The sequence below is a fragment of the Oncorhynchus mykiss genome, unplaced genomic scaffold (genome assembly GCF_013265735.2).
Source record: "Oncorhynchus mykiss isolate Arlee unplaced genomic scaffold, USDA_OmykA_1.1 un_scaffold_292, whole genome shotgun sequence".
Lineage (NCBI taxonomy): Eukaryota > Metazoa > Chordata > Actinopteri > Salmoniformes > Salmonidae > Oncorhynchus > Oncorhynchus mykiss.
The window spans coordinates 14199-37110 of record NW_023493743.1 but is presented as its reverse complement, the minus strand read 5'-3'; the positions used below and the strand labels follow the sequence as shown (position 1 = coordinate 37110).

General features: G+C 40.9%; 12 non-coding genes across 12 annotated transcripts; all 12 read left to right on the top strand.

Moving 5' to 3' along the window:
- Positions 1-1033: 1033 nt before the first annotated feature.
- On the top strand, positions 1034-1116 carry trnal-cag. Its single transcript has one exon. It is a non-coding gene; the product is annotated as a tRNA-Leu (tRNA).
- A 307-nt stretch (positions 1117-1423) lies between these two features.
- trnas-aga lies at positions 1424-1505 on the top strand. Its single transcript has one exon. It is a non-coding gene; the product is annotated as a tRNA-Ser (tRNA).
- A 1357-nt stretch (positions 1506-2862) lies between these two features.
- Positions 2863-2945, top strand: trnal-cag. Its single transcript has one exon. It is a non-coding gene; the product is annotated as a tRNA-Leu (tRNA).
- Positions 2946-3251: 306 nt separating this feature from the next.
- On the top strand, positions 3252-3333 carry trnas-aga. Its single transcript has one exon. It is a non-coding gene; the product is annotated as a tRNA-Ser (tRNA).
- Positions 3334-4689: 1356 nt separating this feature from the next.
- Positions 4690-4772, top strand: trnal-cag. Its single transcript has one exon. It is a non-coding gene; the product is annotated as a tRNA-Leu (tRNA).
- Positions 4773-5079: 307 nt separating this feature from the next.
- On the top strand, positions 5080-5161 carry trnas-aga. The gene has a single exon. It is a non-coding gene; the product is annotated as a tRNA-Ser (tRNA).
- A 1750-nt stretch (positions 5162-6911) lies between these two features.
- Positions 6912-6994, top strand: trnas-aga. Its single transcript has one exon. It is a non-coding gene; the product is annotated as a tRNA-Ser (tRNA).
- Positions 6995-8738: 1744 nt separating this feature from the next.
- trnaf-aaa lies at positions 8739-8820 on the top strand. Its single transcript has one exon. It is a non-coding gene; the product is annotated as a tRNA-Phe (tRNA).
- A 1355-nt stretch (positions 8821-10175) lies between these two features.
- trnal-cag lies at positions 10176-10258 on the top strand. The gene has a single exon. It is a non-coding gene; the product is annotated as a tRNA-Leu (tRNA).
- Positions 10259-12390: 2132 nt separating this feature from the next.
- trnas-aga lies at positions 12391-12472 on the top strand. Its single transcript has one exon. It is a non-coding gene; the product is annotated as a tRNA-Ser (tRNA).
- A 7238-nt stretch (positions 12473-19710) lies between these two features.
- trnas-aga lies at positions 19711-19792 on the top strand. Its single transcript has one exon. It is a non-coding gene; the product is annotated as a tRNA-Ser (tRNA).
- Positions 19793-21151: 1359 nt separating this feature from the next.
- On the top strand, positions 21152-21234 carry trnal-cag. The gene has a single exon. It is a non-coding gene; the product is annotated as a tRNA-Leu (tRNA).
- Positions 21235-22912: the final 1678 nt, after the last annotated feature.

Sequence of the window (22912 nt, the reverse complement as noted above, 5' to 3'; positions counted from 1 at the left end):
AAACCTGTTGTCACTCTTACCCTGACGGGAAGCTCCAGACACTTTTTTGGTCCTATCTGAGGCATTTTTAAATTCATGTCAAATTGGCCATATTCTGAAGACACTCTTATAGTCTGCAGGGTAATCGAACTGGCCACATCTAAAGTCAAGCCACAGGTAACAGGTGAGAAACCTTGTTAAACCCTAAAAGAAAAAGAAAAAACTTGATTGCATTGAAAATAACCATTAAGTCATTCAGGTCGCAGACTCCCCTATAGGCATGGTTTGAAACCCCCTCCTGACAACTTTTTAGCGCCTGCATGTCATGCACCTTTGTAAAATCCAGTTGAAAAATAAATGACTTAAGGTAACGTAAATGACACCTAGTTAATATGAGTAGTGAATAACTATCGTATTTTTAATATTCTGCAAAAACAGCTAGTTGATGAGAGGCTGAAAGAGAATTGCAAGAATCGCGCAATTTCACAGGCGGGCCCCAAACAGGCAAATAACAAAAATAATCTCGGAACGCAGAACTCGTCGGTCGTTGTCAGTGGATTGTATTGGCGGGAAGAACAAAAATATCGTCTGCAGGGTAATCGAAGTCGCCGCATCTAATGTCAAGTCACAGGTGAGCTGCCTTGTTAAACCCTAAAAATAAATAATAACACGATTGCGTTGAAATGACCCATTAAGCCATTTGTAAGGATTTCCCCCATGTGGACCTGTTGTCACTCTTACCCTGATGGTTGCTGATATTTCCAGACACTTTTTCAGTCTTATCTGAGGAATTTTATCATTTATATCAGAATGGCCATATTCTGATGCCAGTTTAGCGCTCATTCAATGACGATTTACTACTCTTTCCCATTGAAGGCCATATTGAGGTTAAATCAATGACTGGACTTTTTAATTTATAAAAACAAATGACTATTGAAAGTGCAAGTCAGTATCGTGCATAGTTGTTCTGGTCTCTGTGGTGATTTTAGAGCGTTGTTCATATTTCTACTTTTACCGCATACACTTTAACCCGATACCCAGTTACTGTGCTGTAGTCAGGATGGCCGAGCGGTCTAAGGCGCTGCGTTCAGGTCGCAGTCTCCCATGGAGGCGTGGGTTCAAATCCCACTTCTGACAGTTTTTTAGTGCCTCTCAGGAGTCATGCTGCTCAGCAGTAATAATAAGAATGATGAAATAACAACTTCACACAGTGAAATAACAATTCATAATAAACACTCTCAAATGCAGACCTTCTGGAGCTGAGCAAAGATCAAGGTTAAATAAGAAAACAGCTGGACTTAATAACAAATGAATGAGGGGAACATTTTGTGTTATTGCATTATAATGAGTTACTGCATTATCTTTCAGTTGTTAAATTTCACTTTCTGTAGGCTATGCCTGTTGGCCCATTCACTCCTAACAAGCCTGTATTCTTCTGTCAACTGTTGTCGTGGCCGAGTGGTTAAGGCGATGGACTAGAAATCCATTAGGATCTTCCTGCGCAGGTTCAAATCCTGCCGACAACTGAAAATGCATTTTTTTTGACCCCTCCGGAGGTTGAAGTTTAGTCGTGTTTCTTATACCAATCGCATCCTCTCAGATCTCCGCAAGTACATAGGGATTAGTTGTCCATTTGGGATAGGACTGCAGGCCATCTATCCCACTTCACACCTTTACACACCTGGTTATCCAGCCTTCTAGCTCTATAGGCCACAGTAGCATAGGTTACAGGTTTGTAGTCAAGCCACAGATTTCAGGTGAGATCCCATGATACACTCAACAATACAACAACACGATTCTCATGAATAACCATTAAGCCATTTGCTAAGATTTCCCCCATTTTGACATGTGGAAACCTGTTGTCACTCTTACCCTGACGGGAAGCTCCAGACACTTTTTGGTCCTATCTGAGGCATTTTTAAATTCATGTCAAATTGGCCATATTCTGAAGACACTCTTATAGTCTGCAGGGTAATCGAACTGGCCACATCTAAAGTCAAGCCACAGGTAACAGGTGAGAAACCTTGTTAAACCCTAAAAGAAAAAGAAAAAACTTGATTGCATTGAAAATAACCATTAAGTCATTCAGGTCGCAGACTCCCCTATAGGCATGGTTTGAAACCCCCTCCTGACAACTTTTTAGCGCCTGCATGTCATGCACCTTTGTAAAATCCAGTTGAAAAATAAATGACTTAAGGTAACGTAAATGACACCTAGTTAATATGAGTAGTGAATAACTATCGTATTTTTAATATTCTGCAAAAACAGCTAGTTGATGAGAGGCTGAAAGAGAATTGCAAGAATCGCGCAATTTCACAGGCGGGCCCCAAACAGGCAAATAACAAAAATAATCTCGGAACGCAGAACTCGTCGGTCGTTGTCAGTGGATTGTATTGGCGGGAAGAACAAAATATCGTCTGCAGGGTAATCGAAGTCGCCGCATCTAATGTCAAGTCACAGGTGAGCTGCCTTGTTAAACCCTAAAAATAAATAATAACACGATTGCGTTGAAATGACCCATTAAGCCATTTGTAAGGATTTCCCCCATGTGGACCTGTTGTCACTCTTACCCTGATGGTTGCTGATATTTCCAGACACTTTTTCAGTCTTATCTGAGGAATTTTATCATTTATATCAGAATGGCCATATTCTGATGCCAGTTTAGCGCTCATTCAATGACGATTTACTACTCTTTCCCATTGAAGGCCATATTGAGGTTAAATCAATGACTGGACTTTTTAATTTATAAAAACAAATGACTATTGAAAGTGCAAGTCAGTATCGTGCATAGTTGTTCTGGTCTCTGTGGTGATTTTAGAGCGTTGTTCATATTTCTACTTTTACCGCATACACTTTAACCCGATACCCAGTTACTGTGCTGTAGTCAGGATGGCCGAGCGGTCTAAGGCGCTGCGTTCAGGTCGCAGTCTCCCATGGAGGCGTGGGTTCAAATCCCACTTCTGACAGTTTTTTAGTGCCTCTCAGGAGTCATGCTGCTCAGCAGTAATAATAAGAATGATGAAATAACAACTTCACACAGTGAAATAACAATTCATAATAAACACTCTCAAATGCAGACCTTCTGGAGCTGAGCAAAGATCAAGGTTAAATAAGAAAACAGCTGGACTTAATAACAAATGAATGAGGGGAACATTTTGTGTTATTGCATTATAATGAGTTACTGCATTATCTTTCAGTTGTTAAATTTCACTTTCTGTAGGCTATGCCTGTTGGCCCATTCACTCCTAACAAGCCTGTTTTCTTCTGTCAACGTTGTCGTGGCCGAGTGGTTAAGGCGATGGACTAGAAATCCATTAGGATCTTCCTGCGCAGGTTCAAATCCTGCCGACAACGAAATTGCATTTTTTTGACCCCTCCGGAGGTTGAAGTTTAGTCGTGTTTCTTATACCAATCGCATCCTCTCAGATCTCCGCAAGTACATAGGGATTAGTTGTCCATTTGGGATAGGACTGCAGGCCATCTATCCCACTTCACACCTTTACACACCTGGTTATCCAGCCTTCTAGCTCTATAGGCCACAGTAGCATAGGTTACAGGTTTGTAGTCAAGCCACAGATTTCAGGTGAGATCCCATGATACACTCAACAATACAACAACACGATTCTCATGAATAACCATGAAGCCATTTGCTAAGATTTCCCCCATTTTGACATGTGGAAACCTGTTGTCACTCTTACCCTGACGGGAAGCTCCAGACACTTTTTTGGTCCTATCTGAGGCATTTTTAAATTCATGTCAAATTGGCCATATTCTGAAGACACTCTTATAGTCTGCAGGGTAATCGAACTGGCCACATCTAAAGTCAAGCCACAGGTAACAGGTGAGAAACCTTGTTAAACCCTAAAAGAAAAAGAAAAAACTTGATTGCATTGAAAATAACCATTAAGTCATTCAGGTCGCAGACTCCCCTATAGGCATGGTTTGAAACCCCCTCCTGACAACTTTTTAGCGCCTGCATGTCATGCACCTTTGTAAAATCCAGTTGAAAAATAAATGACTTAAGGTAACGTAAATGACACCTAGTTAATATGAGTAGTGAATAACTATCGTATTTTTAATATTCTGCAAAAACAGCTAGTTGATGAGAGGCTGAAAGAGAATTGCAAGAATCGCGCAATTTCACAGGCGGGCCCCAAACAGGCAAATAACAAAAATAATCTCGGAACGCAGAACTCGTCGGTCGTTGTCAGTGGATTGTATTGGCGGGAAGAACAAAATATCGTCTGCAGGGTAATCGAAGTCGCCGCATCTAATGTCAAGTCACAGGTGAGCTGCCTTGTTAAACCCTAAAAATAAATAATAACACGATTGCGTTGAAATGACCCATTAAGCCATTTGTAAGGATTTCCCCCATGTGGACCTGTTGTCACTCTTACCCTGATGGTTGCTGATATTTCCAGACACTTTTTCAGTCTTATCTGAGGAATTTTATCATTTCTATCAGAATGGCCATATTCTGATGCCAGTTTAGCGCTCATTCAATGACGATTTACTACTCTTTCCCATTGAAGGCCATATTGAGGTTAAATCAATGACTGGACTTTTTAATTTATAAAAACAAATGACTATTGAAAGTGCAAGTCAGTATCGTGCATAGTTGTTCTGGTCTCTGTGGTGATTTTAGAGCGTTGTTCATATTTCTACTTTTACCGCATACACTTTAACCCGATACCCAGTTACTGTGCTGTAGTCAGGATGGCCGAGCGGTCTAAGGCGCTGCGTTCAGGTCGCAGTCTCCCATGGAGGCGTGGGTTCAAATCCCACTTCTGACAGTTTTTTAGTGCCTCTCAGGAGTCATGCTGCTCAGCAGTAATAATAAGAATGATGAAATAACAACTTCACACAGTGAAATAACAATTCATAATAAACACTCTCAAATGCAGACCTTCTGGAGCTGAGCAAAGATCAAGGTTAAATAAGAAAACAGCTGGACTTAATAACAAATGAATGAGGGGAACATTTTGTGTTATTGCATTATAATGAGTTACTGCATTATCTTTCAGTTGTTAAATTTCACTTTCTGTAGGCTATGCCTGTTGGCCCATTCACTCCTAACAAGCCTGTTTTCTTCTGTCAACGGTTGTCGTGGCCGAGTGGTTAAGGCGATGGACTAGAAATCCATTAGGATCTTCCTGCGCAGGTTCAAATCCTGCCGACAACGAAATTGCATTTTTTTTGACCCCTCCGGAGGTTGAAGTTTAGTCGTGTTTCTTATACCAATCGCATCCTCTCAGATCTCCACAAGTACATAGGGATTAGTTGTCCATTTGGGATAGGACTGCAGGCCATCTATCCCACTTCACACCTTTACACACCTGGTTATCCAGCCTTCTAGCTCTATAGGCCACAGTAGCATAGGTTACAGGTTTGTAGTCAAGCCACAGATTTCAGGTGAGATCCCATGATACACTCAACAATACAACAACACGATTCTCATGAATAACCATGAAGCCATTTGCTAAGATTTCCCCCATTTTGACATGTGGAAACCTGTTGTCACTCTTACCCTGACGGGAAGCTCCAGACACTTTTTTGGTCCTATCTGAGGCATTTTTAAATTCATGTCAAATTGGCCATATTCTGAAGACACTCTTATAGTCTGCAGGGTAATCGAACTGGCCACATCTAAAGTCAAGCCACAGGTAACAGGTGAGAAACCTTGTTAAACCCTAAAAGAAAAAGAAAAAACTTGATTGCATTGAAAATAACCATTAAGTCATTCAGGTCGCAGACTCCCCTATAGGCATGGTTTGAAACCCCCTCCTGACAACTTTTTAGCGCCTGCATGTCATGCACCTTTGTAAAAATCCAGTTGAAAAATAAAATGACTTAAGGTAACGTAAATGACACCTAGTTAATATGAGTAGTGAATAACTATCGTATTTTTAATATTCTGCAAAAACAGCTAGTTGATGAGAGGCTGAAAGAGAATTGCAAGAATCGCGCAATTTCACAGGCGGGCCCCAAACAGGCAAATAACAAAAAATAATCTCGGAACGCAGAACTCGTCGGTCGTTGTCAGTGGATTGTATTGGCGGGAAGAACAAAGAATATCGTCTGCAGGGTAATCGAAGTCGCCGCATCTAATGTCAAGTCACAGGTGAGCTGCCTTGTTAAACCCTAAAAATAAATAATAACACGATTGCGTTGAAATGACCCATTAAGCCATTTGTAAGGATTTCCCCCATGTGGACCTGTTGTCACTCTTACCCTGATGGTTGCTGATATTTCCAGACACTTTTCAGTCTTATCTGAGGAATTTATCATTTATATCAGAATGGCCATATTCTGATGCCAGTTTAGCGCTCATTCAATGACGATTTACTACTCTTTCCCATTGAAGGCCATATTGAGGTTAAATCAATGACTGACTTTTTAATTTATCAAAACAAATGACTATTGAAAGTGCAAGTCAGTATCGTGCCCTAGTTGTTCTGGTCTCTGTGGTGATTTTAGAGCTTTGTTCATACTTTCTACTTTTACCGCATACCACTTTAAACCGATACCCAGTTACTGTTGCTGTAGTCAGGATGGCCGAGCGTCTAAGGCGCTGCGTTCAGGTTGCAGTCTCCCATGGAGGCGTGGGTTCAAATCCCACTTCTGACAGTTTTTTAGTGCCTCTCAGGAGTCATGCTGCTCAGCAGTAATAATAAGAATGATGAAATAACAACTTCACACAGTGAAATAACAATTCATAATAAACACTCTCAAATGCAGACCTTCTGGAGCTGAGCAAAGATCAAGGTTAAATAAGAAAACAGCTGGACTTAATAACAAATGAATGAGGGGAACATTTTGTGTTATTGCATTATAATGAGTTACTGCATTATCTTTCAGTTGTTAAATTTCACTTTCTGTAGGCTATGCCTGTTGGCCCATTCACTCCTACAAGCCTGTTTTCTTCTGTCAACGTTGTCGTGGCCGAGGTGGTTAAGGCGATGGACTAGAAATCCATTAGGATCTTCCTGCGCAGGTTCAAATCCTGCCGACAACGAAAATGCATTTTTTGACCCCTCCGGAGGTTGAAGTTTAGTCGTGTTTCTTATACCAATCGCATCCTCTCAGATCTCCGCAAGTACATAGGGATTAGTTGTCCATTTGGGATAGGACTGCAGGCCATCTGTCCACTTCACACCTTTACACACCTGGTTATCCAGCCTTCTAGCTCTATAGGCCACAGTAGCATAGGTTACAGGTTTGTAGTCAAGCCACAGATTTCAGGTGAGATCCCATGATACACTCAACAATACAACAACACGATTCTCATGAATAACCATGAAGCCATTTGCTAAGATTTCCCCCATTTTGACATGTGGAAACCTGTTGTCACTCTTACCCTGACGGGAAGCTCCAGACACTTTTTTGGTCCTAATCTGAGGCATTTTTAAATTCATGTCAAATTGGCCATATTCTGAAGACACTCTTAGGCTGCAGGGTAATCGAACTGGCCACATCTAAAGTCAAGCCACCAGGTAACAGGTGAGAAACCTTGTTAAACCCTAAAAGAAAAAGAAAAAACTTGATTGCATTGAAAATAACCATTAAGTCATTCAGGTCGCAGACTCCCCTATAGGCATGGTTTTGAAACCCCCTCCTGACAACTTTTTTAGCGCCTGCATGTCATGCACCTTTGTAAATCCAGTTGAAAAATAAATGACTTAAGGTAACGTAAATGACACCTAGTTAATATGAGTAGTGAATAACTATCGTATTTTTAATATTCTGCAAAAACAGCTAGTTGATGAGAGGCTGAAAGAGAATTGCAAGAATCGCGCAATTTCACAGGCGGGCCCCAAACAGGCAAATAACAAAAATAATCTCGGAACGCAGAACTCGTCGGTCGTTGTCAGTGGATTGTATTGGCGGGAAGAACAAAAATATCGTCTGCAGGGTAATCAAAGTCGCCGCATCTAATGTCAAGTACAGGTGAGCTGCCTTGTTAAACCCTAATAATAAATAATAACACGATTGCGTTGAAATGACTCATTAAGCCATTTGTAAGGATTTCCCCCATGTGGACCTGTTGTCACTCTTACCCTGATGGTTGCTGATATTTCCAGACACTTTTTCGGTCTTATCTGAGGAATTTTATCATTTATATCAGAATGGCCATGTTCTGATGCCAGTTTAGCGCTCATTCAATGACGATTTACTACTCTTTCCCATTGAAGGCCATATTGACGTTAAGTCAATGACTGGACTTTTTAATTTATAAAAACAAATGACTATTGAAAGTGCAAGTCAGTATCGTGCATAGTTGTTCTGGTCTCTGTGGTGATTTTAGAGCGTTGTTCATATTTCTACTTTTACCGCATACACTTTAACCCGATACCCAGTTACTGTGCTGTAGTCAGGATGGCCGAGCAGTCTAAGGCGCTGCGTTCAGGTCGCAGTCTCCCATGGAGGCGTGGGTTCAAATCCCACTTCTGACAGTTTTTTAGTGCCTCTCAGGAGTCATGCTGCTCATCAGTAATAATAAGAATGATGAAATAACAACTTCACACAGTGAAATAACAATTCATAATAAACACTCTCAAATGCAGACCTTCTGGAGCTGAGCAAAGATCAAGGTTAAATAAGAAAACAGCTGGACTTAATAACAAATGAATGAGGGGAACATTTTGCGTTATTGCATTATAATGAGTTACTGCATTATCTTTCAGTTGTTAAATTTCACTTTCTGTAGGCTATGCCTGTTGGCCCATTCACTCCTAACAAGCCTGTTTTCTTCTGTCAACGTTGTCGTGGCCGAGTGGTTAAGGGGATGGACTAAAAATCCAATAGGGTCTTCCTGCGCAGGTTCAAATCCTGCCGACAACGAAAATGCTTTTTTTTGACCCCTCCGGAGGTTGAAGTTTAGTCGTGTTTCTTATACCAATCGCATCCTCTCAGATCTCCGCAAGTACATAGGGATTAGTTGTCCATTTGGGATAGGACTGCAGGCCATCTATCCCACTTCACACCTTTACACACCTGGTTATCCAGCCTTCTAGCTCTATAGGCCACAGTAGCATAGGTTACAGGTTTGTAGTCAAGCCACAGATTTCAGGTGAGATCCCATGATACACTCAACAATACAACAACACGATTCTCATGAATAACCATTAAGCCATTTGCTAAGATTTCCCCCATTTTGACATGTGGAAACCTGTTGTCACTCTTACCCTGACGGGAAGCTCCAGACACTTTTTTGGTCCTATCTGAGGCATTTTTAAATTCATGTCAAATTGGCCATATTCTGAAGACACTCTTAGGCTGCAGGGTAATCGAACTGGCCACATCTAAAGTCAAGCCACAGGTAACAGGTGAGAAACCTTGTTAAACCCTAAAATAAAAATAAAAAACTTGATTGCATTGAAAATAACCATTAAGTCATTCAGGTCGCAGACTCCCCTATAGGCATGGTTTGAAACCCCCTCCTGACAATTTTTTAGCGCCTGCATGTCATTCACCTTTGTAAAATCCAGTTGAAAAATAAATGACTTAAGGTAACGTAAATGACACCTAGTTAATATGAGTAGTGAATAACTATCGTATTTTTAATATTCTGCAAAAACAGCTAGTTGATGAGAGGCTGAAAGAGAATTGCAAGAATCGCGCAATTTCACAGGCGGGTCCCAAACAGGCAAATAACAAAAATTATCTCGGAACGCAGAACTCGTCGGTCGTTGTCAGTGGATTGTATTGGCGGGAAGAACAAAAATATCGTCTGCAGGGTAATCGAAGTCGCCGCATCTAATGTCAAGTCACAGGTGAGCTGCCTTGTTAAACCCTAAAAATAAATAATAACACGATTGTGTTGAAATGACCCATTAAGCCATTTGTAAGGATTTCCCCCATGTGGACCTGTTGTCACTCTTACCCTGATGGTTGCTGATATTTCCAGACACTTTTTCAGTCTTATCTGAGGAATTTTATCATTTCTATCAGAATGGCCATATTCTGATGCCAGTTTAGCGCTCATTCAATGACGATTTACTACTCTTTCCCATTGAAGGCCATATTGAGGTTAAATCAATGACTGGACTTTTTAATTTATAAAAACAAATGACTATTGAAAGTGCAAGTCAGTATCGTGCATAGTTGTTCTGGTCTCTGTGGTGATTTTAGAGCGTTGTTCATATTTCTACTTTTACCGCATACACTTTAACCCGATACCCAGTTACTGTGCTGTAGTCAGGATGGCCGAGCGGTCTAAGGCGCTGCGTTCAGGTCGCAGTCTCCCATGGAGGCGTGGGTTCAAATCCCACTTCTGACAGTTTTTTAGTGCCTCTCAGGAGTCATGCTGCTCAGCAGTAATAATAAGAATGATGAAATAACAACTTCACACAGTGAAATAGCAATTCATAATAAACACTCAAATGCAGACCTTCTGGAGCTGAGCAAAGATCAAGGTTAAATAAGAAAACAGCTGGACTTAATAACAAATGAATGAGGGGAACATTTTGTGTTATTGCATTATAATGAGTTACTGCATTATCTTTCAGTTGTTAAATTTCACTTTCTGTAGGCTATGCCTGTTGGCCCATTCACTCCTAACAAGCCTGTTTTCTTCTGTCAACGTTGTCGTGGCCGAGTGGTTAAGGCGATGGACTAGAAATCCATTAGGATCTTCCTGCGCAGTTTCAAATCCTGCTGACAACGAAAATGCATTTTTTGACCCCTCCGGGGGTTGAAGTTTAGTCGTGTTTCTTATACCAATCGCATCCTCTCAGATCTCCGCAAGTACATAGGGATTAGTTGTCCATTTGGGATAGGACTGCAGGCCATCTATCCCACTTCACACCTTTACACACCTGGTTATCCAGCCTTCTAGCTCTATAGGCCACAGTAGCATAGGTTACAGGTTTGTAGTCAAGCCACAGATTTCAGGAGAGATCCCATGATACACTCAACAATACAACAACACGATTCTCATTAATAACCATGAAGCCATTTGCTAAGATTTCCCCCATTTTGACATGTGGAAACCTGTTGTCACTCTTACCCTGACGGGAAGCTCCAGACACTTTTTTGGTCCTATCTGAGGCATTTTTAAATTCATGTCAAATTGGCCATATTCTGAAGACACTCTTATAGTCTGCAGGGTAATCGAACTGGCCACATCTAAGTCAAGCCACAGGTAACAGGTGAGAAACCTTGTTAAACCCTAAAAGAAAAAGAAAAAACTTGATTGCATTGAAAATAACCATTAAGTCATTCAGGTCGCAGACTCCCATATAGTCATGGTTTGAAACCCCCTCCTGACAACTTTTTAGCGCCTGCATGTCATGCACCTTTGTAAAATCCAGTTGAAAAATAAATGACTTAAGGTAACGTAAATGACACCTAGTTAATATGAGTAGTGAATAACTATCGTATTTTTAATATTCTGCAAAAACAGCTAGTTGATGAGAGGCTGAAAGAGAATTGCAAGAATCGCGCAATTTCACAGGCGGGCCCCAAACAGGCAAATAACAAAAATAACCTCGGAACGCAGAACTCGTCGGTCGTTGTCAGTGGATTGTATTGGCGGGAAGAACAAAAATATCGTCTGCAGGGTAATCGAAGTCGCCGCATCTAATGTCAAGTCACAGGTCAGCTGCCTTGTTAAACCCTAAAAATAAATAATAACACGATTGCGTTGAAATGACCCATTAAGCCATTTGTAAGGATTTCCCCCATGTGGACCTGTTGTCACTCTTACCCTGATGGTTGCTGATATTTCCAGACACTTTTTCAGTCTTATCTGAGGAATTTTATCATTTATATCAGAATGGCCATATTCTGATGCCAGTTTAGCGCTCATTCAATGACGATTTACTACTCTTTCCCATTGAAGGCCATTTTGAGGTTAAATCAATGACTGGACTTTTTAATTTATAAAAAACAAATGACTATTGAAAGTGCAAGTCAGTATCGTGCATAGTTGTTTCTGGTCTCTGTGGTGATTTTAGAGCGTTGTTCATATTTCTACTTTTACCGCATACACTTTAACCCGATACCCAGTTACTGTGCTGTAGTCAGGATGGCCGAGCGGTCTAAGGCGCTGTGTTCAGGTCGCAGTCTCCCATGGAGGCGTGGGTTCAAATCCCACTTCTGACAGTTTTTTAGTGCCTCTCAGGAGTCATGCTGCTCAGCAGTAATAATAAGAATGATGAAATAACAACTTCACACAGTGAAATAGCAATTCATAATAAACACTCTCAAATGCAGACCTTCTGGAGCTGAGCAAAGATCAAGGTTAAATAAGAAAACAGCTGGACTTAATAACAAATGAATGAGGGGAACATTTTGTGTTATTGCATTATAATGAGGTACTGCATTATCTTTCAGTTGTTAAATTTCACTTTCTGTAGGCTATGCCTGTTGGCCCATTCACTCCTAACAAGCCTGTTTTCTTCTGTCGACGTTGTCGTGGCCGAGTGGTTAAGGCGATGGACTAGAAATCCATTAGGATCTTCCTGCGCAGGTTCAAATCCTGCCGACAACGAAAATGCATTTTTTTTGACCCCTCCATAGGTTGAAGTTTAGTCGTGTTTCTTATACCAATCGCATCCTCTCAGATCTCCGCAAGTACATAGGGATAGTTGTCCATTTGGGATAGGACTGCAGGCCATCTATCCCACTTCACACCTTTACACACCTGGTTATCCAGCCTTATAGCTCTATAGGCCACAGTTGCATAGGTTACAGGTTTGTAGTCAAGCCACAGATTTCAGGTGAGATCCCATGATACACTCAACAATACAACAACACGATTCTCATGAATAACCATGAAGCCATTTGCTAAGATTTCCCCCATTTTGACATGTGGAAACCTGTTGTCACTCTTACCCTGACGGGAAGCTCCAGACACTTTTTTGGTCCTATCTGAGGCATTTTTAAATTCATGTCAAATTGGCCATATTCTGAAGACACTCTTATAGTCTGCAGGGTAATCGAACTGGCCACATCTAAAGTCAAGCCACAGGTAACAGGTGAGAAACCTTGTTAAACCCTAAAAGAAAAAGAAAAAACTGATTGCATTGAAAATAACCATTAAGTCATTTCAGGTCGCAGACTCCCATATAGTCATGGTTTGAAACCCCCTCCTGACAACTTTTTAGCGCCTGCATGTCATGCACCTTTTGTAAAATCCAGTTGAAAAATAAATGACTTAAGGTAACGTAAATGACACCTAGTTAATATGAGTAGTGAATAACTATCGTATTTTTAATATTCTGCAAAAAACAGCTAGTTGATGAGAGGCTGAAAGAGAATTGCAAGAATCGCGCAATTTCACAGGCGGGCCCCAAACAGGCAAATAACAAAAATAACCTCGGAACGCAGAACTCGTCGGTCGTTGTCAGTGGATTGTATTGGCGGGAAGAAGAAAAATATCGTCTGCAGGGTAATCGAAGTCGCCGCATCTAATGTCAAGTCACAGGTTAGCTGCCTTGTTAAACCCTAAAAATAAATAATAACACGATTGCGTTGAAATGACCCATTAAGCCATTTGTAAGGATTTCCCCCATGTGGACCTGTTGTCACTCTTACCCTGATGGTTGCTGATATTTCCAGACACTTTTTCAGTCTTATCTGAGGAATTTTATCATTTATATCAGAATGGCCATATTCTGATGCCAGTTTAGCGCTCATTCAATGGCGATTTACTACTCTTTCCCATTGAAGGCCATATTGAGGTTAAATCAATGACTGGACTTTTTAATTTATAAAACAAATGACTACTTGAAAGTGCAAGTCAGTATCGTGCATAGTTGTTCTGGTCTCTGTGGTGATTTTAGAGCGTTGTTCATATTTCTACTTTTACCGCATACACTTTAACCAGATACCCAGTTACTGTGCTGTAGTCAGGATGCCCGAGCGGTCTAAGGCGCTGCGTTCAGGTCGCAGTCTCCCATGGAGGCGTGGGTTTCAAATCCCACTTCTGACAGTTTTTTAGTGCCTCTCAGGAGTCATGCTGCTCAGCAGTAATAATAAGAATGATGAAATAACAACTTCACACAGTGAAATAACAATTCATAATAAAACACTCTCAAATGCAGACCTACTGGAGCTGAGCAAAGATCAAGGTTAAATAAGAAAACAGCTGGACTTAATAACAAATGAATGAGGGGAACATTTTTGTGTTATTGCATTATAATGAGTTACTGCATTATCTTTCAGTTTGTTAAATTTCACTTTCTGTAGGCTATGCCTGTTGGCCCATTCACTCCTAACAAGCCTGTTTCCTTCTGTCAATGTTGTCGTGGCCGAGGTGGTTAAGGTGATGGACTAGAAATCCATTAGGATCTTCCTGTGTAGGTTCAAATCCTGCCTACAAAGAAAATGCATTTTTTTGACCCCTCCGGAGGTTGAGGTTTAGTCGTGTTTCTTATACCAATCGCATCCTCTCAGATCTCCGCAAGTACATAGGGATTAGTTGTCCATTTGGGGTAGGACTGCAGGCCATCTATCCCACTTCACACCTTTACACACCTGGTTATCCAGCCTTATAGCTCTATAGGCCACAGTTGCATAGGTTACAGGTTTGTAGTCAAGCCACAGATTTCAGGTGAGATCCATGATACACTCAACAATACAACAACACGATTCTCATGAATAACCATGAAGCCATTTGCTAAGATTTCCCCCATTTTGACATGTGAAACCTGTTGTCACTCTTACCCTGACGGGAAGCTCCAGACACTTTTTTTGGTCCTATCTGAGGCATTTTTAAATTCATGTCAAATTGGCCATATTCTGAAGACACTCTTATAGTCTGCAGGGTAATCGAACTGGCCACATCTAAAGTCAAGCCACAGGTAACAGGTGAGAAACCTGTTAAACCCTAAAAGAAAAAGAAAAACTTGATTGCATTGAAAATAACCATTAAGTCATTCAGGTCGCAGGACTCCCCATATAGTCATGGTTTGAAACCCCCTCCTGACAACTTTTTAGCGCCTGCATGTCATGCACCTTTGTAAAATCCAGTTGAAAAATAAATGACTTAAGGTAACGTAAATGACACCTAGTTAATATGAGTAGTGAATAACTATCGTATTTTTAATATTCTGCAAAAAACAGCTAGTTGATGAGAGGCTGAAAGAGAATTGCAAGAATCGCGCAATTTCACAGGCGGGCCCCAAACAGGCAAATAACAAAAATAACCTCGGAACGCAGAACTCGTCGGTCGTTGTCAGTGGATTGTATTGGCGGGAAGAAGAAAAATATCGTCTGCAGGGTAATCGAAGTCGCCGCATCTAATGTCAAGTCACAGGTTAGCTGCCTTGTTAAACCCTAAAAATAAATAATAACACGATTGCGTTGAAATGACCCATTAAGCCATTTGTAAGGATTTCCCCCATGTGGACCTGTTGTCACTCTTACCCTGATGGTTGCTGATATTTCAGACACTTTTTCAGTCTTATCTGAGGAATTTTATCATTTATATCAGAATGGCCATATTCTGATGCCAGTTTAGCGCTCATTCAATGGCGATTTACTACTCTTTCCCATTGAAGGCCATATTGAGGTTAAATCAATGACTGGACTTTTTAATTTATAAAAACAAATGACTATTGAAAGTGCAAGTCAGTATCGTGCATAGTTGTTCTGGTCTCTGTGGTGATTTTAGAGCGTTGTTCATATTTCTACTTTTACCGCATACACTTTAACCAGATACCCAGTTACTGTGCTGTAGTCAGGATGCCCGAGCGGTCTAAGGCGCTGCGTTCAGGTCGCAGTCTCCATGGAGGCGTGGGTTCAAATCCCACTTCTGACAGTTTTTTTAGTGCCTCTCAGGAGTCATGCTGCTCAGCAGTAATAATAAGAATGATGAAATAACAATTCACACAGTGAAATAACAATTCATAATAAACACTCTCAATGCAGACCTACTGGAGCTGAGCAAAGATCAAGGTTAAATAAGAAAACAGCTGGACTTTAATAACAAATGAATGAGGGGAACATTTTGTGTTATTGCATTATAATGAGTTACTGCATTATCTTTCAGTTGTTAAATTTCACTTTCTGAGGCTATGCCTGTTGGCCCATTCACTCCTAACAAGCCTGTTTCCTTCTGTCAATGTTGTCGTGGCCGAGTGGTTAAGGTGATGGACTAGAAATCCATTAGGATCTTCCTGTGTAGGTTTCAAATCCTGCCTACAAAGAAAATGCATTTTTTTGACCCCTCCGGAGGTTGAGGTTAGTCGTGTTTCTTATACCAATCGCATCCTCTCAGATCTCCGCAAGTACATAGGGATTAGTTGTCCATTTGGGTAGGACTGCAGGCCATCTATCCCACTTCACACCTTTACACACCTGGTTATCCAGCCTTCCTAGCTCTATAGGCCACAGTTGCATAGGTTACAGGTTTGTAGTCAAGCCACAGATTTCAGGTGAGATCCCATGATACACTCAACAATACAACAACACGATTCTCATGAATAACCATTAAGCCATTTGCTAAGATTTCCCCCATTTTGACATGTGGAAACCTGTTGTCACTCTTACCCTGACGGGAAGCTCCAGACACTTTTTTGGTCCTATCTGAGGCATTTTTAAATTCATGTCAAATTGGCCATATCTGAAGGACACTCTTATAGTCTGCAGGGTATCGAACTGGCCACATCTAAAGTCAAGCCACAGGTAACAGGTGAGAAACCTTGTTAAACCCTAAAAGACAAAGAAAAACTCGATTGCATTGAAATAACCATTAAGTCATTCAGGTCGCAGACTCCCCTATAGGCATGGTTTGAAACCCCCTCCTGACAACTTTTTAGCGCCTGCATGTCATGCACCTTTGTAAAATCCAGTTTGAAAAATAAATGACTTAAGGTAACGTAAATGACACCTAGTTAATATGAGTAGTGAATAACTACCGTATTTTTAATATTCTGCAAAAACAGCTAGTTGATGAGAGGCTGAAAGAGAATTGCAAGAATCGCGCAATTTCACAGGCGCGCCCCAAACAGGCAAATAACAAAAATAACCTCGGAACGCAGAACTCGGTCGGTCGTTGTCAGTGGATTGTATTGGCGGGAAGAACAAAAATATCGTCTGCAGGGTAATCGAAGTCGCCGCATCTAATGTCAAGTCACAGGTCAGCTGCCTTGTTAAACCCTAAAAATAAATAATAACACGATTGCGTTGAAATGACCCATTAAGCCATTTGTAAGGATTTCCCCCATGTGGACCTGTTGTCACTCTTACCCTGATGGTTGCTGATATTTCCCAGACACTTTTTCAGTCTTATCTGAGGAATTTTATCATTTATATCAGAATGGCCATATTCTGATGCCAGTTTAGCGCTCATTCAATGGCGATTTACTACTCTTTCCCATGAAGGCCATATTGAGGTTAAATCAATGACTGGACTTTTTAATTTATAAAACAAATGACTATTGAAAGTGCAAGTCAGTATCGTGCATAGTTGTTCTGGTCTCTGTGGTGATTTTAGAGCGTTGTTCATATTTCTACTTTTACCGCATACACTTTTAACCCGATACCCAGTTACTGTGCTGTAATCAGGATGGCCGAGCGATCTAAGGCGCTGCGTTCAGGTCGCAGTCTCCCATGGAGACGTGGGTTCAAATCCCACTTCTGACAGTTTTTTTAGTGCCTCTCAGGAGTCATGCTGCTCAGCAGTAATAATAAGAATGATGAAATAACAACTTCACACAGTGAAATAACAATTCATAATAAACACTCTCAAATGCAGACCTACTGGAGCTGAGCAAAGATCAAGGTTAAATAAGGAAAACAGCTGGACTTAATAACAAATGAATGAGGGGAACATTTTGTGTTATTGCATTATAATGAGTTACTGCATTATCTTTCAGTTGTTAAATTTCACTTTCTGTAGGCTATGCCTGTTGGCCCATTCACTCCTAACAAGCCTGTATTCTTCTGTCAACGTTGTCGTGGCCGAGTGGTTAAGGCAATGGACTAGAAATCCATTAGGATCTTCCTGCGTAGGTTCAAATCCTGCCGACAATGAAAATGCATTTCTTTGACCCCTCCGGAGGTTGAAGTTTAGTCGTGTTTCTTATACCAATCGCATCCTCTCAGCTCTCCGCAAGTACATAGGGATTTGTTGTCCATTTTGGATAGGACTGCAGGCCATCTATCCCACTTCACACCTTTACACACCTGGTTATCCAGCCTTCTAGCTCTTTAGGCCCACAGTAGCATAGGTTACAGGTTTGTAGTCAAGCCACAGATTTCAGGTGAGATCCCATGATACACTCAACAATACAACAACACGATTCTCAAGAATAACCATTAAGCCATTTGCTAAGATTTCCCCCCATTTTGACATGTGGAAACCTGTTGTCACTCTTACCCTGACGGGAAGATCCAGACACTTTTTTGGTCCTATCTGAGGCATTTTAAATTCATGTCAAATTGGCCATATTCTGAAGACACTCTTATAGTCTGCAGGGTAATCGAACTGGCCACATCTAAAGTCAAGCCACAGGTAACAGGTGAGAAACCTTGTTAAACCCTAAAAGAAAAAGAAAAAACTTGATTGCATTGAAAATAACCATTAAGTCATTCAGGTCGCAGACTCCCATATAGTCATGGTTTGAAACCCCCTCCTGACAACTTTTTAGCGCCTGCATGTCATGCACCTTTGTAAAATCCAGTTGAAAAATAAATGACTTAAGGTAACGTAAATGACACCTAGTTAATATGAGTAGTGAATAACTATCGTATTTTTAATATTCTGCAAAAACAGCTAGTTGATGAGAGGCTGAAAGAGAATTGCAAGAATCGCGCAATTTCACAGGCGGGCCCCAAACAGGCAAATAACAAAAATAACCTCGGAACGCAGAACTCGTCGGTCGTTGTCAGTGGATTGTATGGCGGGAAGAACAAAAATATCGTCTGCAGGGTAATCGAAGTCGCCGCATCTAATGTCAAGTCACAGGTCAGCTGCCTTGTTAAACCCTAAAAATAAATAATAACACGATTGCGTTGAAATGACCCATTAAGCCATTTGTAAGGATTTCCCCCATGTGGACCTGTTGTCACTCTTACCCTGATGGTTGCTGATATTTCCAGACACTTTTTCAGTCTTATCTGAGGAATTTTATCATTTATATCAGAATGGCCATATTCTGATGCCAGTTTAGCGCTCATTCAATGACGATTTACTACTCTTTCCCATTGAAGGCCATTTTGAGGTTAAATCAATGACTGGACTTTTTAATTTATAAAAACAAATGACTATTGAAAGTGCAAGTCAGTATCGTGCATAGTTGTTCTGGTCTCTGTGGTGATTTTAGAGCGTTGTTCATATTTCTACTTTTTACCGCATACACTTTAACCCGATACCCAGTTACTGTGCTGTAGTCAGGATGGCCCGAGCGGTCTAAGGCGCTGTGTTCAGGTCGCAGTCTCCCATGGAGGCGTGGGTTCAAATCCCACTTCTGACAGTTTTTTAGTGCCTCTCAGGAGTCATGCTGCTCAGCAGTAATAATAAGAATGATGAAATAACAACTTCACACAGTGAAATAGCAATTCATAATAAACACTCTCAAATGCAGACCTTCTGGAGCTGAGCAAAGATCAAGGTTAAATAAGAAAACAGCTGGACTTAATAACAAATGAATGAGGGGAAACATTTTGTGTTATTGCATTATAATGAGGTACTGCATTATCTTTCAGTTGTTAAATTTCACTTTCTGTAGGCTATGCCTGTTGGCCCATTCACTCCTAACAAGCCTGTTTTCTTCTGTCGACGTTGTCGTGGCCGAGTGGTTAAGGCGATGGACTAGAAATCCATTAGGATCTTCCTGCGCAGGTTCAAATCCTGCCGACAACGAAAATGCATTTTTTGACCCCTCCATAGGTTGAAGTTTAGTCGTGTTTCTTATACCAATCGCATCCTCTCAGATCTCCGCAAGTACATAGGGATTAGTTGTCCATTTGGGATAGGACTGCAGGCCATCTATCCCACTTCACACCTTTACACACCTGGTTATCCAGCCTTATAGCTCTATAGGCCACAGTTGCATAGGTTACAGGTTTGTAGTCAAGCCACAGATTTCAGGTGAGATCCCATGATACACTCAACAATACAACAACACGATTCTCATGAATAACCATGAAGCCATTTGCTAAGATTTCCCCCATTTTGACATGTGGAAACCTGTTGTCACTCTTACCCTGACGGGAAGCTCCAGACACTTTTTTGGTCCTATCTGAGGCATTTTTAAATTCATGTCAAATTGGCCATATTTCTGAAGACACTCTTATAGTCTGCAGGGTAATCGAACTGGCCACATCTAAAGTCAAGCCACAGGTAACAGGTGAGAAACCTTGTTAAACCCTAAAAGAAAAAGAAAAAACTTGATTGCATTGAAAATAACCATTAAGTCATTCAGGTCGCAGACTCCCATATAGTCATGGTTTGAAAACCCCTCCTGACAACTTTTTTAGCGCCTGCATGTCATGCACCTTTGTAAAATCCAGTTGAAAATAAATGACTTAAGGTAACGTAAATGACACCTAGTTAATATGAGTAGTGAATAACTATCGTATTTTTAATATTCTGCAAAAACAGCTAGTTGATGAGAGGCTGAAAGAGAATTGCAAGAATCGCGCAATTTCACAGGCGGGCCCCAAACAGGCAAATAACAAAAATAACTCGGAACGCAGAACTCGTCGGTCGTTGTCAGTGGATTGTATTGGCGGGAAGAAGCAAAAATATCGTCTGCAGGGTAATCGAAGTCGCCGCATCTAATGTCAAAGTCACAGGTGAGCTGCCTTGTTAAACCCTAAAAATAAATAATAACACGATTGCGTTGAAATGACCCATTAAGCCATTTGTAAGGATTTCCCCATGTGGACCTGTTGTCACCTCTTACCCTGATGGTTGCTGATATTTCCAGACACTTTTCAGTCTTATCTGAGGAATTTTATCATTTATATCAGAATGGCCATATTCTGATGCCAGTTTAGCGCTCATTTCAATGACGATTTACTACTCTTTCCCATTGAAGGCCATATTGAGGTTAAATCAATGACTGGACTTTTTAATTTATAAAAACAAATGACTATTGAAAGTGCAAGTCAGTATCGTGCATAGTTGTTCTGGTCTCTGTGGTGATTTTAGAGCGTTGTTCATATTTCTACTTTTACCGCATACACTTTAACCCGATACCCAGGTTACTGTGCTGTAGTCAGGATGGCCGAGCGGTCTAAGGCGCTGCGTTCAGGTCGCAGTCTCCCATGGAGGCGTGGGTTCAAATCCCACTTCTGACAGTTTTTTAGTGCCTCTCAGGAGTCATGCTGCCTCAGCAGTAATAATAAGAATGATGAAATAACAACTTCACACAGTGAATAACAATTCATAATAAACACTCTCAAATGCAGACCTTCTGGAGCTGAGCAAAGATCAAGGTTAAATAAGAAAACAGCTGGACTTAATAACAAATGAATGAGGGGAACATTTTGTGTTATTGCATTATGAATGAGTTACTGCATTATCTTTCAGTTGTTAAATTTCACTTTCTGTAGGCTATGCCTGTTGGCCCATTCACTCCTAACAAGCCTGTTTTCTTCTGTCAACTGTTGTCGTGGCCGAGTGGTTAAGGTGATGGACTAGAAATCCATTAGATCTTCCTGCTGCTAGGTTTCAAATCCTGCCTACAACGAAAATGCATTTTTTTGACCCTCGGAGGTTGAAGGTTTAGTCGTGTTTCTTATACCAATCGCATCCTCTCAGATCTCCGCAAGTACATAGGGATTAGTTGTCCATTTGGGATAGGACTGCAGGCCATCTATCCCACTTCACACCTTTACACACCTGGTTATCCAGCCTTCTAGCTCTATAGGCCACAGTAGCATAGGTTACAGGTTTGTAGTCAAGCCACAGATTTCAGGTGAGATCCCATGATACACTCAACAATACAACAACACGATTCTCATGAATAACCATGAAGCCATTTGCTAAGATTTCCCCCATTTTGACATGTGGAAACCTGTTGTCACTCTTACCCTGACGGGAAGCTCCAGACACTTTTTTGGTCCTATCTGAGGCATTTTTAAATTCATGTCAAATTGGCCCTATTCTGAAGACACTCTTATAGTCTGCAGGGTAATCGAACTGGCCACATCTAAAGTCAAGCCACAGGTAACAGGTGAGAAACCTTGTTAAACCCTAAAAGAAAAAGAAAAACTCGATTGCATTGAAAATAACCATTAAGTCCTTCAGGTCGCAGACTCCCCTATAGGCATGGTTTGAAACCCCCTCCTGACAACTTTTTAGCGCCTGCATGTCATGCACCTTTGTAAAATCCAGTTGAAAATAAATGACTTAAGGTAACGTAAATGACACTTAGTTAATATGAGTAGTGAATAACTACCGTATTTTTAATATTCTGTCAAAAACAGCTAGTTGATGAGAGGCTGAAAGAGAATTGCAAGAATCGCGCAATTTCACAGGCGCGCCCCAAACAAGCAAATAACAAAATAACCTCGGAACGCAGAACTCGTCGGTCGTTGTCAGTGGATTGTATTGGCGGGAAGAACAAAAATATCGTCTGCAGGGTAATCGAAGTCGCCGCATCTAATGTCAAGTCACAGGTCAGCTGCCTTGTTAAACCCTAAAAATAAATAATAACACGATTGCGTTGAAATGACCCATTAAGCCATTTGTAAGGATTTCCCCCATGTGGACTTGTTGTCACTCTTACCCTGATGGTTGCTGATATTTCCAGACACTTTTTTCAGTCTTATCTGAGGAATTTTATCATTTATATCAGAATGGCCATATTCTGATGCCAGTTTAGCGCTCATTCAATGGCGATTTACTACTCTTTCCCATTGAAGGCCATATTGAGGTTAAATCAATGACTGGACTTTTTAATTTATAAAAACAAATGACTATTGAAAGTGCAAGTCAGTATCGTGCATAGTTGTTCTGGTCTCTGTGGTGATT